We start from the raw sequence: 18,545 nt of genomic DNA, 5'->3' as shown, positions 1-18,545 counted from the left end.
TTGGGCTAACTCAGCATTTTCAGTACTGTACGTGACTTTGGTTGCCATCACATTGGCTCCTAGGGGAGGAGAGGTTCTGGAATCTGAAGATACAAGATGTTTATTTATAACTGTCTCTTACCTTTGCTTTGGCTGTATTTAAAAAAACTTGTTTGTTTTGTTTCACATGACATCACCTTAACCTAGGGCTTGCAAAATGTTGCTTTTTTTCTTTCCTTCTGGTTGTCATTTATTCTGCATAAAACCCTCAGCAACAATAACAACAAACCCTCTTGATAGTTCTAATTTTACACACATTTACAAAGCATTGAGCTTCAGCCTTTGCTCTGACAGCTACTGGTTTTGAGATCCTGGGATTCCTCCTTAAGGAATCCTTGTCTCAATCAACAGGGAAAAAGAGTTCTAGCAGAAGATCCTTGATTGGGCAAAATTTTTCTGCTTCCATATAGGATGCTTCTGATTTACCCAGTTTTTTTTTTTTTTTTTTGAGACAGAGTCTTGCTCTGTCACCCAGGCTGGAGTGCAGTGGCATGGTCATGGCTCATTGCAGCCTCAGCCTCCCAGGTTCAAGCGATTCTCCCACCTCAGCCCCTCAGAGTAGTTAAGAATAGAGGTGTATGCCACCACACCCAGCTAACTTTTTAAATTTTTTGTAGAGATGGGTTCTAGCTATGTTGCCCAGGCTAGTCTTAAACTCCTGGCCTCAAGTGATCCCTTTTGGCCTCCCAAAGTGCTGGGGTTATAGGTGTGAGCCACCGTGCCTGGCCCAATTTACCCAGACTTAAAAGAGAGAGACACGTTTGGTTTTCTTTACCATGAAAGTGTAGGAGGCATGGGGCAGCCTGAATGTGGGCTGAGTTGACTTGCTCCATGGCCAAATCTGCTTTCTTGAGAAGAGCAGATGGCTCTGGCACACACCTACTTCCTTTTCAGCTTTGAAAATCATAAGAAAGGCTGAGTTAAGTTAGGGTGAAGGCTGCACTGGCTGAATGAAATTCAGAGTTACACTGGGTGAGAAATAAGCCAGTTTCAAAAACAAATGAACAAATAAACAGTAAGATTCATCAAAGAGCCTGCAAAAGAATAGGTCAGAAACAGAAACATTCAGATTAACTGAATCTAGTTAACATACATCTTGCAGTTCCACTCCTCGCTATTTTCATTTCCATGAGAAATGAAAACCTATATCCACACAAAACTATGGATGTCTATAGCAGCATTATTCATAATAGCTCAAAAGTGGAAATAACTAGAATGACTAATGAATGGGTAAGTGAAATGTGGTATGTCCATACATTGGAATATTATTATTCAGCCATGAAAGGAATGAAGTACTGATATATAACACGGACAAACCTTGAAAACCTCATGCTAAGTGGAAGAAGCCAGGCACAAAAGACTGCATACTGTATGATTCCATTGATATGAAATGCCCAGGACAGGCCACAGACACAGAAAATAGATTAGTGGCTGCTTAGGACTGGAGGGTTAGGGGAGAATGAGGGAAGACTGCTAATGGGTATAAGGTTTCTTTTATGAAAATGTTCTAAAATTAAATTATGGTGACATTTGTACAACCACATGAATATACTAAAAAGCAATGAATTCTATGCTCTAAATGTGTAATTGTATGGCATGGGAATTACATCTCAATACATTTGTTTTTATTTTTAAAGAAAGAAACAGCACGTTTGAAAGGCATCGGTGAAGACACAGCATTGGCGACGGACATTTAGCTCTCCCCACTCTCTTCCTGGTGTGGCAATGAGGAAGCCACACCTCCAACCCCATTTCCTTTCTGGCAATGTTTCCTGCCCACCACCCTCAAACTGATCTTCCTAAAGTCCTGTGTGTCTTGCATCAGAACTGTTATTCACAGCTATTGATTCCCACTTCCTGAAGGATTCTTGGTTTCAAACCCACCTTTCCAGCCTGTTTTCCTCCCTGAATCCTCTGTTCCAAGTGGCCTGTCCCCTTACCTTCTGCCAAGCACTCCATGCATTCCTGTTTGCTCACACCATTCGTCCAGCTTGGAATATCACCCTCATATCCTTCACTTTTTCTGTCCTTCAAAAGTAAACTAGTACAAAGCCCACCCTTTTCCACTTTTCTCTCTCTCTCTCTATATATATACACATACACACGTATGTATATACACGCATATATGTATATATATATTCCCTGTGTGGATGTAAAGGGTCACACATTTTCTTTTGTGTATATTCCTTTCCCCCTCCCATTACTCGCATGCATTTATTTTGGGGGTCCAGTAAGATCTGGGAATACCTATTGTTCTGGGACCCTATTCTGGGGCTTGGTTAGGGACGAGTGGAGCTCCCCAGCTCACCACACAATCAAATGATAACTTCCACAACATGAAAGAGCTAGGGATGATGAGAAAGTACAGTTTTAAAAAATATTATTTTCCTATTGTTAAAAGAAATATATTTGAGTACAGAACATTGAGAAATAGAGGAGAGCATAGGGAAGAAAATTAAAGCTGGCCTTAAATTTCCCGCCCGGTGATATCCAACATTACCATTTTCTTTTTTTTTTCTTTTGAGATGGAGTCTTGCTCTGTTGCCCAGACTGGAGTGACCTTGGCTCACCACAACCTTCGACTCCTGGGCTCAAGCGATTCTCATGCCTCAGCCTCCCGAGTATCTGGGATTACAGGTGCACACCACCATGCCTGGCTAATTTTTATATTTTTAGTAGAGACGGGGTTTCACTATGTTGGCCATGCTGGTCTCAAATTCCTGACCTCATGATCTGCCTGCATCGGCCTCCCAAAGTGCTGGGATTACATGCATGAGCCACTGCACCTGGCCAACATTACCATTTTCTTGTATGACATTGTACACACACACACACACACACACACACACGTGTGTGTGTAGCAGTTTTAAAATGCAGAAGCACAGAAATATAATATTTTTCAAAATTGAATTCCACTTGCTCATCAGCTCTCAACTTCTGCTGATGGAGGAAAAAACATTGTCTTTGGTCAAATATTCACTCAAATTTAGGGATCTCCTGATCCTTTTCTCTTGCCTTCATTCTCTTTCTTCATTTCTTCTTACGCTAACCTATCCTGATTGGTGGAACCATGGTCTTTACAAAGCACACATTTCATCAGGATGCACCCTTCTTCCACCCACTGCTCCCCTCCGTGCCCACTCTCCCTGCCAGGTTAAAGACCTTTGCTCACCAGAAGAAGTACTAACTCCTTAGCAAGCCTCATGCACAGCCTAGCCCGTGATCTGTCTTGAACCCCATCCCTTGCTACTCTTACTAACGCATTCTGCCCTCCAGCCACCAGAATACTTGCTTTCTTCTGGAGGTAGCAAAGCTTTCAAGCCTTTTGCTCACACTGTTACCTTTGCATAGAACACCTTTGGCAACTTTCTTCACCAAGCATATATATATATATATATATATATATATATATTTTTTTTTTTTTTTTTTTTGAGACGGAGTCTCGCTCTGTAGCCCAGGCTGGAGTGCAGTGGCCGGATCTCAGCTCACTGCAAGCTCCGCCTCCCGGGTTCACGCCATTCTCCGGCCTCAGCCTCCCGAGTAGCTGGGACTACAGGCGCCCGCCACCTCGCCCGGCTATTTTTTGTATTTCTTAGTAGAGACGGGGTTTCACCGTGTTAGCCAGGATGGTCTCGATCTCCTGACCTCGTGATCCGCCCATCTCGGCCTCCCAAAGTGCTGGGATTACAGGCTTGAGCCACCGCGCCCGGCCATATATATATATATATATATATTTTGAGACGGAGTCTCGCTCTGTCGCCCAGGCTGGAGTGCGGTGGCCGGATCTCAGCTCACTGCAAGCTCCGCCTCCCGGATTTACGCCATTCTCCTGCCTCAGCCTCCTGAGTAGCTGGGACTACAGGCGACCGCCACCACGCCCGGCTAGTTTTTTGCATTTTTAGTAGAGGCGAGGTTTCACCGTGTTAGCCAGGATAGTCTCGATCTCCTGACCTCGTGATCCGCCCGTCTCGGCCTCCCAAAGTGCTGGGATTACAGGCTTGAGCCACCGCGCCCGGCCCCACAAATATATTTTTTAATGCCCAGTTTGAATGTAACCTTCTCTGGGTAGTCTTGACTCATTTATACTGAAATAATCCCTCCCTTAATGTGCTCTCTCAGCACCTTGTGCATAAATACCTCTATTACTGAACTGATTACACTGTATTAGGATTTGTGGGTGTGTCTCCTCCTCTGGAAGGTGAGTTTATCTAGGCTTACTCTTACTCATTTTTTGTTTTTCTTTTCACTCTCCAAAGTGGAGTATTACACTCAGAACACTGAAGGTGCTGAAAGATAGTTGAAAATAGAAGGATATAATATCTCTCAATACAGGCCGGGTGAGGTGGCTCACGGCTATAATCCCAGCACTTTGGGAGGCCGAAGCGGGTGGATCACTTGAGGTCAGGAGTTCGAGACCAGCCTGACCAACATGGTGAAACCCCGTCTCTACTAAAAAAATTAGCTGGGTGTAGTGGTGCATACCTGTAATCCCAGCTACTTGGGAGGCTGAGGCAGGAGAATTGCTCGAACCCAGGAGGCTGAGGTTGCAGTGAGCCGAGATTGTGCCATTGCACTCCAGCCTGGGCAACAAGAGCAAAACTCCGTCTCAAAACAAGCAAACAAACAAACAAAACCAGCCGGGTCAATAGTCAACATGGCGAAACCCCATCTCTACTAAAAAATACAAAAATTAGCCGGGCATGGTGGCACGTGCCTGTAATCCCAGCTACTTGGGAGGCTGAGGCAGGGAGAATTGCTTGAACCTGGGAGGCGGAGGTTGCAGTGAGCTGAGATTGGCCATTGCACTCTAGCCCGGGCGACAGGGTGAGACTCTGTCTCAAAAAAAAAAATACACACACACACACACACACACACACACACACACACCCCTCAATTCATATGTATTGGTTGATTAAAGAATATGCAGAAAGAAATGTGGGATGCCCAGGTGAGAAAATGTTGTTTGTTAGCAGAAGCTATTCATAAGCTGGCAACGAAAAGATAACTGTCCCTTTGTGATTCTGCATTGAACTCTGAATCCTCATGTAGATGAGACTGACAAGGGACCTCTATGCACCTTCTAGAGAATGTGCTTCAAATGACTTTTTACATGACTTTTCAAATGGTTACAAGCATTTATGTTAAAATAAAAAAAAGTTCAAATCAAATTGATGGAAGAATGGAAAAACAAAATGTGGCATATACAAAGGAATATTGTCCGGCCTTAAAAAGGAAGGAAATTCTGATGGATGCTACAACAACGGATGGACCTTGAGACACCATAAACTCGTCACAAAAAGACAGCTAGTACAGCATGTGATTCCACTCACAGCGGGGACCTAGAGTAGTCAAATTTGTAAGTCAGAAAGTAGAACGGAGTAGTGGCTTCCAGAGGCCAAGAAAGGGAAAACGGAGAGTGACTTTTTAAATGGGTACAGAGTTTCAGTTTTACATAGTGAAAATATTCTGGGATGGATAGTAAAGATTATTGTACAACAGCGTGAATGTACTTAATACCACTGTAGACTTAAAAATGGTCAATTTGATAAATTTTATATGCTTTTTGGCACAATTTACAGTAAAAAATAAAGAAGAACACAGAACCCATTGTTTTACTTATTATTACTATTATTATTATTATTATTATTATTTGAGACAGTGCCTCGCTGTTGTCACCAAGGCTAGAGAGCAGTGGTGTGATCATAGCTCACTGCAGCCTGGATCTCTCTGGCACAAGCCATGCTCGTGCCTCAGCCTCCCAAATAACTGAGACTACAGGCACATGCCACCATGCTTGGCTAATTTTTTTGATGTTTAGTAGAGACGAGGTCTTGCTATGTTGCCAGGGCTGGTCTCAAACTCCTAAGCTTAAGTGATCCTCCCACCTTGGCCTCCCAAAGTGTTGGGATTACAGGCATGAGCCACTGCACCTAGCCCTGTTGTTTTGTTTGCTACAGGGAAGAGTCCAGGTTTTGTGGGGCCTGAAGCTTATGGAATTTGGAGTTCCTTTTACAGAAAAAATACAAATAGAACATTAGGTAAGGAAGCACATATTTATGTGGAATGAGAATAGGAAGAAATTGTGTAAGTAAGGCGTCCTGAGCATGAGCTTCCTTAGCTTCGAGGATAATCTGCTTCTGCTGATCACGAAAGTTTTATATTTTATCCTGGTGCTACTGTATGCCTTGCAAATATGCCAGCCGGGCTGCACTGCGAAAGGTTGTTACTGTGTGCCCTACAAGGAGGGTTGTAGGATCCACCACCTGTCTTGCACTCATCAATAGCTAGATGTGGAGTGGATTCAAGTGAATGGAATAATTAGCTTTCTCTCTATTTCCCTGAGACAAGAAATTGAGCCTTCTGTCCAGTCTAGACCCATTTTATCTATTGCCTCACACTGTGTAAATCTTCAGTAAATATAACTGGGCTATTCTTTGTGTGTGAAGTTAATGCATTTATACATGTGCCTTTGGGTGTTTTTCTAGCAGGGTTGGTGTGTTTAAATTGGTTGTCAGTCTTTTGGCTCTAGGGTAGGAACAACAAGCACAAACATAAAAATCAAAAAGAATTGCCTTTCAGTTTTTCAGTAAATGTCCTTTCTGGAGAAAAAGCAGTGCAGGATGGGTAGGATAATTAACAAGCTCCCTCTGGAAGCCAGAGACTTCCGCTGTTTGCCTATGGGACTGATAACGTCTCAATGTTTATCCATGTTTTAGCTTGTGTCAGAATTTTCTTTTCTTTTTTTTTTTTTTTTTGAGATGGAGTCTGGCTCTGTTGCCCAGGCTGGAGTGCAGTGGCCGGATCTCAGCTCACTGCAAGGCCCGCCTCCCGGGTTCACGCCATTCTCCTGCCTCAGCCTCCTGAGTAGCTGGGAGTACAGGCGCCCGCCACCTCGCCCGGCTAATTTTTTTTGTATTTTAGTAGAGACAGGGTTTCACCGTGTTAGCCAGGATGGTCTCGATCTCCTGAACTCGTGATCCGCCCATCTCGGCCTCCCAAAGTGCTGGGATTACAGGCTTGAGCCACCGCGCCCGGCCTGTGTCAGAATTTTCTTCCTCGACCAGCGCTGGCCACCATCCCCTTCCTGAGTTCCTGTGGTCCTGTCAAAGGCTGGATGGTGATGGGGATTGAAGAGCAGAACAACACCCTGTGAGTCAGCTATTTCCAGATCTCCTGGATTCACTTTCAGTTGTAAAAAAATTCCCTGGCAAATGGACAAAGTAAAAAGTGCAGAAGGGGGATTCTTCCTAGGGAGTTTCTGAGAAGAAAAACATTCATTTTTCCTTACAAAGTCTGAATTGCAGAACTTTCCCCTTCTTCCGACTCACATATAATTGCAATAGCAGATCGGAACTTCAAACTGTTTGTGGGTTACATTTATTCTTAGGCTCTCTTTAAACCACAAGACATAATTTTGAAATATTAAGAACAGTCATGGTGTAATTTTTATATTTAACCCCAGAAATGTGATTTGAGAAAAAATAGAGTGGTTGAGGGGTAAAGAACTATTTCAAGCACCAGATTTCTTAAATTATCTCTGGTCTCAGCTACTGTGGGTTGTAAATAAATAAATCCCTCAACTAATGAATGATAGGGCTATAAGACTTTTCAAGACTGGACCCTTGAAAAGAAATTACAGGCTGGGCACAGTAGCTCATGCCTGTAATCCTGGCACTTTGGGAGGCTGAGGTAGGCAAATCATCTGAGGTCAGGAGTTCAAGAACAGCTTTGCCAACATGACAAAACTCCATCTCTACTAAAAAACACAAAAATTAGCCGGGCATGGTGGTGGGTGCCTGTAATCCCAGCTACTCTGGAGGCTGAAGCAGGAGAATCACTTGAACAGAGGTTGCAGTGAGCCTAGATGCACCACTGTACTCCAGCCTGGGCAACAGAGCAAAACTCTATCTCAAAAAAAAAAAAAAAAAAAAAAAAAACTGGAAAGAAATTACAGCTTCACCCAATTATAGAAGCAATGTGTATACATTGGAGGAACAGTTTTTTGTTTTTTTTTTGAGACAGAGTCTTGCTCTGTTACCCTGGCTGGAGTGCAGTGGCATGATCTTGGCTCACTGCAACCTCCGCCTCCCGGGTTCAAGTGATTCTCCTGCCTCAAGCCTCCCTAGTAGCCGGAATTACCGGTGCCCACCACCACGCCCAGCTAATTTTTTTTTTTTGTATTTTTAATAGAGACGGGGTTTCACTGTGTTGGCCAGGCTGGTCTCGAACTCCTGACCTTGTGATCTGCCTAACTTGGCCTCCCAAAGTGCTGGGATTACAGGTGTAAGCCATCGCACCCAGCTGAGACGAGGTTTTGCTGTGTTAGCCAGGCTGGTCTTGAAACCTGACCTCAAGTGATCTGCCCGCCTTAGCCTCTCAAAGTGCTAGGATTACAGGTGTGAGCCACCTCGCCTGGCCGCAGAAACATTTATATCTACAGAAAAGAATGAAAAAAAAAAAAAAAAAAAGGAAAGATGTTCTGTGATTCTACCACCCAGAAATAATCTCTGTAAACTTTTAGGTTACTGTTTAAGTGTATTTACCTTCAGTGTCTGACATAGATAATAATTTTTATATAAAAACATATAATTTGAAAATTTAGAGAATATGCTAAATAGTAGGCCCTTTGCATTAAAAAATGTAACATTCAGAGGTGTGAATATTTATGTAACATTCAGAGGTGTGAATATTTATGTAACATTCAGAGGTGTGAATATTTAGCAATGTGGAAGGTCCCTGACATATAGAAACACAGTTTCACTGACAGGCTGGTGAGCAGGAGTGAGTCACCTGGCTGATGAGTCATGTAGCGGCCATCTCAATTGGGCTTTGCTAAGTTCTAGAGGAGAAGAACTTTAATTGATGATTTGTGAACAAGTGTGCTTAGTGCCTCCCAACATTCCTTCTTCCTTTCTTCATTGGTACGACATGTTGTTGTCCAACTAAAAAAATACATTCCTAGATTCTTTTGTAGGTAAATATGTGACTTAATTTTGGCCAGTGAGACCTAAACAGAAGTATCACAGCTGCTGGGCAAATGTTCTTTTTCCATTTCTTCTGGGTGCAATATAGTTGCAATAGCTGGAGCTCAGCACCCACCTTGGATCTTGAGGATGAGCGTATAACATAGGGAGGGCCGACTGTGAGCTGCAAGGATACTGGTCCCTGACAATTTTGTGGAGCCACCATACCAGTCCTGGGATGCCTATTCCTAGATTTCTTTTACATGAAAGAGAAATACATTTCTATCTTATTTAAGCCACTTTAAAAAGTTTTTTTGGTCCTTATATTTAGCGAAACTTAATCCTAACTAATATAGGCTTGCTTACTGCTATCATTTACCTAACGTGGGAAGTTGTTGACTCACCTGTGGGAGAACTAGGGCAAAGTGATCTCGCTGTGGAAGATGGAGGCATTCTGGCCTTGGTTTAATGTGTATTCATGTCTATTCTCGCCATGTGCTGTCTTCTGAAACTGAGGTCCTGTGGACACCTGTAAGCACAGGTCTAAAGCTGGGCCTTGCTCTGTGTCATTAGGGTGGGTTGAGATTGGGGTGAAATCCTCCCGCCTCATCAGGAAGGCCTGTATTGGCCACGAGAAGTAGCAGTGAAGGACAACTAGAAGAGGACGGCATCCACACAGGTATTTCCTCTAAGGTAGCTGTTTTTAAAGTATGTCTGGGGACACTTGAGATTCCCTAAGACTCCTTCACAGAGACCATTGGGTCAAAATTATTTCCTTTCCTTTTTTTTTGTTTTTGAGATGGAGTCTCACTCTATCACCCAGGCTGGAGTGTATTGGTGTGATCTCAGCTCATTGCAACTTCCACCACCTAGGTTCAAGCGATTCTCCTGCCTCAGCCTCCTGAGTAGCTGGGACTACAGGCACGTGCCACCATGCCCGGCTAATTTTTGTATTTTTAGTAGAGATGGGGTTTTGCCATGTTGGCCAGGCTGGTCTCAAACTCCTGACCTTAAGTGATCTGCATGCCTCAGCCTCCCAAGGTGCCGAAATTACAGGTGTGAGCCACCACACCTGGCCAAAATTATTTTTGTAATAATACTAACACATTACTTACCTTTCCCCAAAAGTATGAGAACTGCTATTCTAGGTCTACCTTAAAAAGAGCTCATTTCAAACACATTGATACTCACCACCTGCTAAGAGCAGCAGCTGAAGATAGTTGTTACATCTGCAGGTTGGGATTGATTCTGTCTAATGACTCTCTTCTAGGCTCTGTAATCCCTGGGAAAGGAGGATCCAAGACACTGAAGGGAAGGGGAAAGAGTTCCAAGCCCGGGGAGGTAGATGTTACGGGCTGAATTTTGCCCCCACCAAATTCCTATATTGAATTCCTAATCTCTAGTACATTAGAATGTGACTTTATTTAGAGATAGGGCCTTTGAAAAGGCAATTAAGTTAAAATGAGATTAGTAGAGTGGGTCCCAGTTCAGCATGACCAGTGTCCTTATAAGAGGAGATTAGAGGGCCGGGCGTGGTGGCTCATACCTGTAATCCCAGCACTTTGGGAGGCTGAGGTGGGCAGATCACGAGGTCAGGAGTTTGAGACCAGCCTGGCCAGCATGGTGAGACCCTGTCTCTACAAAAAATACAAAAAAAAAAAAAAAAAAAATTAGCCTGGCATGGTGGCACACGCCTGTGGTCCCAGCTGCTCGGGGAGGCTGAGGCAGGAGAATTGTTTGAACCTGGCAGGCGGAGGTTGCAGTGAGCCAAGATCGCACCACTGCACTCCAGCCTGGGTGACAGAGCAAGACTCCATCTCAAAACAAAAACAAAAACAAAAACAAAAAACAAAACAAAAAAAGAGGAGATTAGGGCACAGGCATATACAGAAAGAGGACGACGTGAAGACACGGGGAGAGGGCGGCTGTCTGGAAGCCAAGGAGAGAGGCTCAGAAGAAACCAGCCCTGCTGACGCCTTGATCTTGGACTTCTAACATCCAGCCTGTGGTATTTTGTTACGGCAGCACTAGAAAGTATGGTGGTTTTTTCCCCTAACACCCTGCAAAGAGCTGGAGGGGAGAGAAAGCAGGTAGATCTGTTCATTAGAGAATTTTTCCACTTTCTATGGCTTTCCACCCACTCTAGCTCTTTTACTTGAATGACTCTGATGGCTGCGACTCCTTATTTGGAATATTTACAATATCAGTTCCTCAGAGTTTGAAAAAAGTTCTGGAAAGTTAAATGGAGAAACTTTAAAGCAGTTATTTAATGTGAGTGAATAGGGCCCTAAGAGGGAATCTTCTCCAACTCCTTCATTTTACAGATTACGTAAAGTGCCAGCTGTGGCTGCTCCAGGCTGCAGCCAGGGTAGCTGGCTAGAGTATTGCTTCCCAGTGAGGAAGCCAGCAGAGCCCCTGCCCTCGGGTGCTTCCCACCTATCTGGAGGTTTGTAAGGCTTTGTAGGCCAAAGGATGGCTATGTCTGGGGTAGGAGAGAAAGCGAGAACCCTGGGTGTACTTTTTTTTGTCTGTCCCCTCTTTTCTCCTCACATTCCCTCCAGATTAGAAGAAGTGAGCTCTTTTATGTCTCATCCTTTCCTACAAGAAGCATCACAGCTGAGTTAGGGTGATCAAGTACCCCAGTATGCCCAGGACTGAGCTCAGTGCTAAAACTGAATAGTCCTGGCCGGGCGCGGTGGCTTATGCCTATAATCCCAGCACTTTGGCAGGCCGAGGCGAGTGGATCACGAGGTCAGGGGTTTGAGACCAGCCCGGCCAACATGGTGAAACCCCATCTCTACTAAAAATACAAAAATTAGCTGGGTGTGGTGGCACGTGCCTGTAGTCCCAGCTACTCGGGAGACTGAGGCAGGAGAATCACTTGAACCTGGGAGGTGGAGGTTGCAGTGAGCCTAGACTGTGCCATTGCACTCCAGCCTGGCCAACAGAGCAAGACTCCATCTCAAACAAAACAAACAAAAAAAACCCGAACAGTCCTGGGCAAACTGGGACAAAATTGTCACCCTAGGCCTAGCTATCCTAACCCAGTGGGTTTTATTCTTCATATATTGAGAGGAACTCTGTGAAATCAGTCTGGTCCTCTGGACTTGGTGTTATGTGATGCTATAGACATTTAGGAAATCTCTTCAGCTCAGCAGATCTCAGATAGAGGAATTACTATTTCTCTAAGGGGCATTTGGGGAAGACTGTGAGTGTTGTTTATTGCAACCATAACTGGAGTGTGCTACTGGCACTGAGGTGAAGCACTGACCATGGCAGTCCCCATAAGGAATAATTGTCCCACTTAAAATGCCATTGGTGACCCATTGAGAAGCTATGCGGGACTGCCTAACCCTGTTTTTCAAGCTCCGAGTCTTGCTAAATAAGTCAAATCTCCATTCTCTCCTTCTCTGGGGCCCCCAGCCTCAGTGATGTCTCCTGGGAGGTGAGAAGCTTCTAGAGAGTGTTATTTATGGAGAAAATTATATGCAGAGGTTTAACATTTGTGAAATGTTATCACTTACAAAACAAATGCCTCAGACTCTCTGAGATCAGTGAAAAGGGCTCTGCAGCAAGAACTAGACTTCTTAGAGAGGAGAAGAGTATGGGACAAGAGTGACGTAGAATAGAGTGTCCTGAAAAGCAAGATGGAGCATAAAGCAGAATGAGTCTCCTCACCATAGAGGCCAATGCATCTATGAGAAGAAACTGGAGATCGAGTCCAGAAACTTCTGCATAACCTTTACAGGTCAATGAATAACTATGCATATAGTTCTCGTAACAGAGCAGACCCATTTGTAATCGTCATAAAATTCCAACTGAAAGAAAACATTCAGGCATTGTAATATACATTTATCTTGGATGGAACAAATTTAGCATCAACATTCTGAAGCTCAGAGTGGGCAAAATGGCTAAGAATCTCTCCCGATAAAATGCTCTCTTCATGAGGCTTTTCTGGCCCTGCTGCTGGAGGTAAGAGCCCTTGCAACACAGCCAGCTCAAAACAATTTCTGGTTTACACAGAGGCTCTTTCTTTGCTATATGTAATAGTCCATTTTCTTTTTCTTTCCTTTCTTTTCTTTTCTTTTCTTTTCTTTTTTTTTTTTTTTTGAGACAGGGTCTCCCTCTGTCACCCAGGCTGGAGTACAGTGGTGCGATCTTGGCTCACTGCAACATCTGCCTCCTGGGTTCAAGTGATTCTCCTGCCTCAGCTTCCTGAGTAGATGGGATTACAGGTGCCTGCCACCATAGCTCAGCTAATTTTTGTATTTTTTAGTAGAAATGGGGTTTCACCATGTTGGTCAGGCTGGTCTGGAACTCCTGACCTCAGGTGATCCGCCTGCCTTGGCCTCCCAAAGTGTTGGGATGACAGGTGTGAGCCACTGCGCTGGGCCTATATTAGTCCATTTTCATACTGCTATGTAGAAATACCCAAGACTGGGTAATTTATAATGAAAAAGATGTTTAATGGACTCACAATTCCACATGGCTGGGGAGGCCTCACAATCATGGTAGAAGGCAAAGGAGGATCAAAGACATGTCTTACAAGGTGGCTGGCAAGAGAGTTGTGCAAGGGAACTGCCGTTTATAAAACCATCAGATCTTGTGAGACTTATTCAGTATCATGTAGGGATTATGGGAGCTACAATTCAAGATGAAAATTGGGTGGGGACACAGCCAAACTATATCACTGTAATAAAATTTTTATAATATTCGATTTTTTGGGAATATATTCATCCATGAGCTCTCTGATATTTATTTATTTATCTGTCTGGTTCTGTCACACAGGCTGGAGTGCAGTGGTACAGTCATAGCTCACTGCAGCTCTGAACTTCTGGGCTCAAGTGATTCTCCTGCCTCAGCCTCCTAAGTAGCTAGGACTACAGGCATGTGCCACCATGCCCAGCTAATTTTTGTATTTTGTTTTGTAGAGACAGGGTTTTGCTATGTTGCCCAGGCTTGTCTTGAACTTCTGGCTTTAAGTGATCCTCCCACCTCAGCTTCCCAAAGTGCTGGATTACAGGAATGGGCCACTGTGCCTGCCCCCATATTTAACAAATGGGTAGCAGGTCAGGTACATAGGCTTACTTAACATCTAATGCCACCCGCTTCTAGCCTGTCTTCCTTTATAATAGAAGCAGAAAAGCTAAAGATATTTCCCAGACTCTTTTGTAACTAGGGTTATAGTTTCCACCAAGTATAACCAAATGTCTGGTTTCCCTTGAGCAGTCTGGTTTATGCCTGTTGTCCTGGCATAATTATTGAAAGGGTCTCTCCTTCATGCTCATAGTCACCAAAGGGGCTTAGAGTGGTGCTGATGATTGGCTGTTTTGGCAAGTCCCTGGGCATTAGTTCTTCCAGGGCAGGTGGCAGAATTTCCGATGTGTTATAGGTATTGATCGGCATGGCAATGGTGGCAATGCTGTTTCTGCTGGACTAGTCACATGGAATGATTGGGCATTTTTCTGGGATGCTTTGTTTCTGACTGTGAAGCGTCTAAACCTATTCCCCTGGTCTTCCTGGAAAGTCTATAAACTTCCTAGTGTACTTTTATTTCATCAATTCTAAGATATACATTTCTCCCACTTTTACGTTCCTGAAATTGGGATGCTTCTTACAATTCATGACATATTATAATTTAATTAGTAATAATATATCTTTATAATGGATTATAAAACAATGGTGAGTCTTAACAAATGATGACATCTTAGCTTCAGTGAAAAACAGTAATAAATGCCTTATTGCTTGTCTTTATCTGCTTGGGCTGCCATAACAAAATGCTATAGACTGGGCAGCCTAAACAATAGAAATTAATTTTTTCATAGTTCTGAAGGCTGGAAGTCCCAGACCAAGGTTTCAGCTGATTCTATTTTGGGTGAGGACTCTTTTCCTGGCTTGTAGACAGCTGCCTTGTCACTGTATCCTCATATGGCCTTTCCTCAGTGTGTGTGTGTACAGAGAGAGAGAGAATTGAAGAGTGTTGTCTCTTATAAGGGTGCTCATCCTATAGGATCAGGGCCCCACCCTTATGACCTCATGTAACCTAATTACTTCCTTAGAGGCCCCATCTCCAAATACAGACACACTGAGGATTAAGGCTTCAACATATAAATTTTGGGGGATGCAAACATTTAGTGCATAACACTGATTAAATTGTAATCAAGTAGATTATATTGTTTGCAGGTGAATATCCTGAACCATATAGAATGCTAAAAAAAAAAAAAGGAACTTAAGATGGCTGGGATAAAGAAACTTACAGAAGTTTCCTTGATCACTTATCCTTTTTAAAATTCTACCTGGTTTTCAAAAAGATACTGTACAAATGGAGACTTTCTGATAGAGAATATGAAATATTTCACAATGCTTAACAGTCCCATAAAAACCTGTATTACTTGTTCATTTCTAGGGTGGCCTTAGTTTTTCTTTGTCATTCATCTTTCACTCTCTTGCTATGTCTGAATTCCTCCCCTCTTTTCCCTTCTTAAGTCATAAAAGAAACTTTTATGAGCTATGGTTGTTATGTAACACTGTATTGCTTTTTTTTTTTTTAAATACTGTTTACCACAAGGTGGTCCAGGACCAAGCAGATTTATGTAAATTGAGTAGTTCCCCTGCAATATTTCTATAACATAATGATTATCATCATCAATATCATCATCAAAATTACTGAAGTGTGTATGTGATAACTATGATAAATGTCTGTCAGCACATCTTATTGTTCTTCTGACACGTTTCTTACATTTGATTCTTTCCATTCCCCCAGTACTATCCTATTTGGCATTTCACTATCTCTCATCTGGATAATTGCAGCATTCTCTGAGTCTAGCCTTGCTCTCACCTTCTCCACCTATCCTCTTTATAGAGACCACAGGTATCTCAGGCATCTTAGGAGCTGTGAGGCGTGGGAGTTGTGGCTGAGCAGGAGCAGGGCCATCGGTGCTTCTGATAAGAGGTATTAGACATTTTCCCTACCTGGGTATTCATTCATATCCATTGCTTTGCACAGGAGCTGCGAAAATTCCCACAAGAAAAAACAAAACAAAACATTGAACTCTGTTCATCTGTGGGATCCACAAACATATTGGATGGATTTGTGAAGAAGTTCTGACATAAACCAGATTGTAGGAGGGACAATGGTTATTTCTCTCTCTCTCTCCTTCCCTCTTTCTGTCTCTGTGAATTAGAATTCATCATAGGCAATTTGGCACAATGGACAAACCTGATATCCAGGTCTAATTATTTGATGGGGTGATGGTTCTACTTACAAGCTTTACCTGTTTCCATGTATAAGACTTGGGACAGAGCTGAGTATATTGGGGTAAAACTAGGCCATTGTAATCAAGAGATGCATAATAATCAAGCGGCTTAAAGCAATAGAAGTTTCTTTCTTTGTTAACCACAGTCTAAGGCGAGCTTTGCTTTGTGAAGTCATTCAAGTGCTCAGGGGCCTATTATTCTCTACTATCCCCTAAATCCTGGGTTCTAATGACATGTTTGAAACTGAGTCACAATCAATTGGTATTCTAGTTTGAGGGAAGATGAAAGCGCGTGGGGAAATACATGTGCAATATTCTAAGGTCCAGGGCTGGAAGTGGCATGTATCACTATCCCCATGTTCCATTGGTGAGAAGTCATATGGCTTAATCTATCTGCAGAAAGTGTTGGGAAATGTAGTCCCTAGCCAGGTGCCTGCATGCCCAGTTATAACTCTTTTATGATAGCACTTAGACAGAATGGATTTTGGGGGACAATTAGCCTTCTTTGATATGTTGAGTATATGTGAATATGTAGGATTATAATATGTTGGAACCCAGATGATTTTGACAGGTCCCTCTTCAGAGGGCATCTTCTGGTTCCAGCATGGAGGATTGGGGTGGTGGATCTCTCAATATGGAGTCTTCTCTTGAGGGTTATGCATGGGGTTCTGGACCACCAGTCATGGTGACAGTAAGCTACCATCAGGATTGATTTAAAAACTCACAGGAACACCTCTGGGGGATTCCAGAAAATATGTAGGAGAAGGAAGCCAGGGAAAGGACTGGACTTCCTGTTACTCAAGCAGTGAGTACTGAGAGTATCAAGACTCAGGCTCATTATTCAAATGTGGAGCACTTACACTAGGCCTGGGCATTCCAAGTATTCAGACTGGATTGCTTTGTTTTAATTAAAAAAAGAAAAAAAAAACCTTTCTGTCTCTTCTTGCTGCCTAAATAAAGTGCAAGCTTTTTTTACATTCAAGGCTCCTCACTGGCTGAGTCCAGCCAACCCTTCAGATCTAAGCTTTCCTCAACACCTTCCATGCTCTGGCTACATGGTGTTAATTACTCCTCCCCAGGCATGACAGACATTTTCATGCCTCTGTGCCTTTGCTCTTACTGTTTCTCCTGCCTGGGATGCCTTTCCTATCCTGGGTTAATCTTACTCATCCTTCAAGGCTCATATTGACAATCGTCATCATCAACATAATGATGACAGCTGATAGTTAAGCACTTGTTACATGACTGGCCTGTTCTAAGCACTTTACATGGCTTATCTCTTTTAACTTCCACAATAGATATGAGATAGGTACTGTTATCCTCACTTGCTATTGAAGAAATAAGGATATGAGGGAGTGACTTAGGAAGGGAGTGTCAGAGCCAGAATTTGAACTCAGGATGTTGACTCCTGAGTTGAGGTCTTGACCAATGTTACATGAAGCTTCTCCAACCCTGACTCCACCCCTGCAGCAAATTAATCTTTTCTGTGCTTCCATGAACTCAAACTGAGTGAAAGAGAGTGTATTTCACCTTTGTTGTCCACTTGCTAGCACATTCTAACAGTAGATGTTAACGTGTGGTGGTTAGTTTGCTGTGTCAGCGTGGCTAGCCTATTCTTGGTTATTCAATCCAACACTAACGTTGGTGTTGTTATGAAGATATTTTGTAGATGTGATTAGAATCTATAATTAGTGGGCTTTAAGTAAAGGATATTATCCTTGATAATCGGGATGGCGATCTAATCACTTGAAGAGCAAAACTGAAATTTCCCTGAGGACGGCAGAGTTTCTAGCCTGCTGGCCTGCCCCATGGCTTTTGGACTTACCTGGTTAGTCTCCGCATTTTCATAAATGGAGTCCCTGTAATACATTTCTCTCTCCCTCTTTACTGGTTTCATTTCTCTGGTAGAACCCTGGCTGATGCAGTAGTTGTACTCAATGACATAGGCTGGTGTATAAGGTGTTAATGTCCTTGGTTTTTTGTTTTTGTTTTTGTTTTTTTTTTTGAGACAAAGTCTTGCTCTATCACCTGGGCTGGAGTGCAGTGGCGAGATCTTGGCTCACTGCAACCGCCACCTCCCAGGTTTAAGCAATTCTTGTGCCTCAGCCTCCCGAGTAGCTGGGGTTTGTTGTGTGCCATCATACCTGGCTAATTTTTGTATTTTTAGTAGAGACAGAGTTTCGCCACGTTGACAAGACTGATCTCAAACTCCTGATCTCAAGAGATCCTCCCACCTCAACCTCCCAAAGTGCTGGGATTACAGGCTTGAGCCACCGCGCCCAGCCCC

This window comes from Theropithecus gelada, chromosome 5 (genome assembly GCF_003255815.1).
Source record: "Theropithecus gelada isolate Dixy chromosome 5, Tgel_1.0, whole genome shotgun sequence".
Lineage (NCBI taxonomy): Eukaryota > Metazoa > Chordata > Mammalia > Primates > Cercopithecidae > Theropithecus > Theropithecus gelada.
This window is presented reverse-complemented; position numbering follows the sequence as displayed.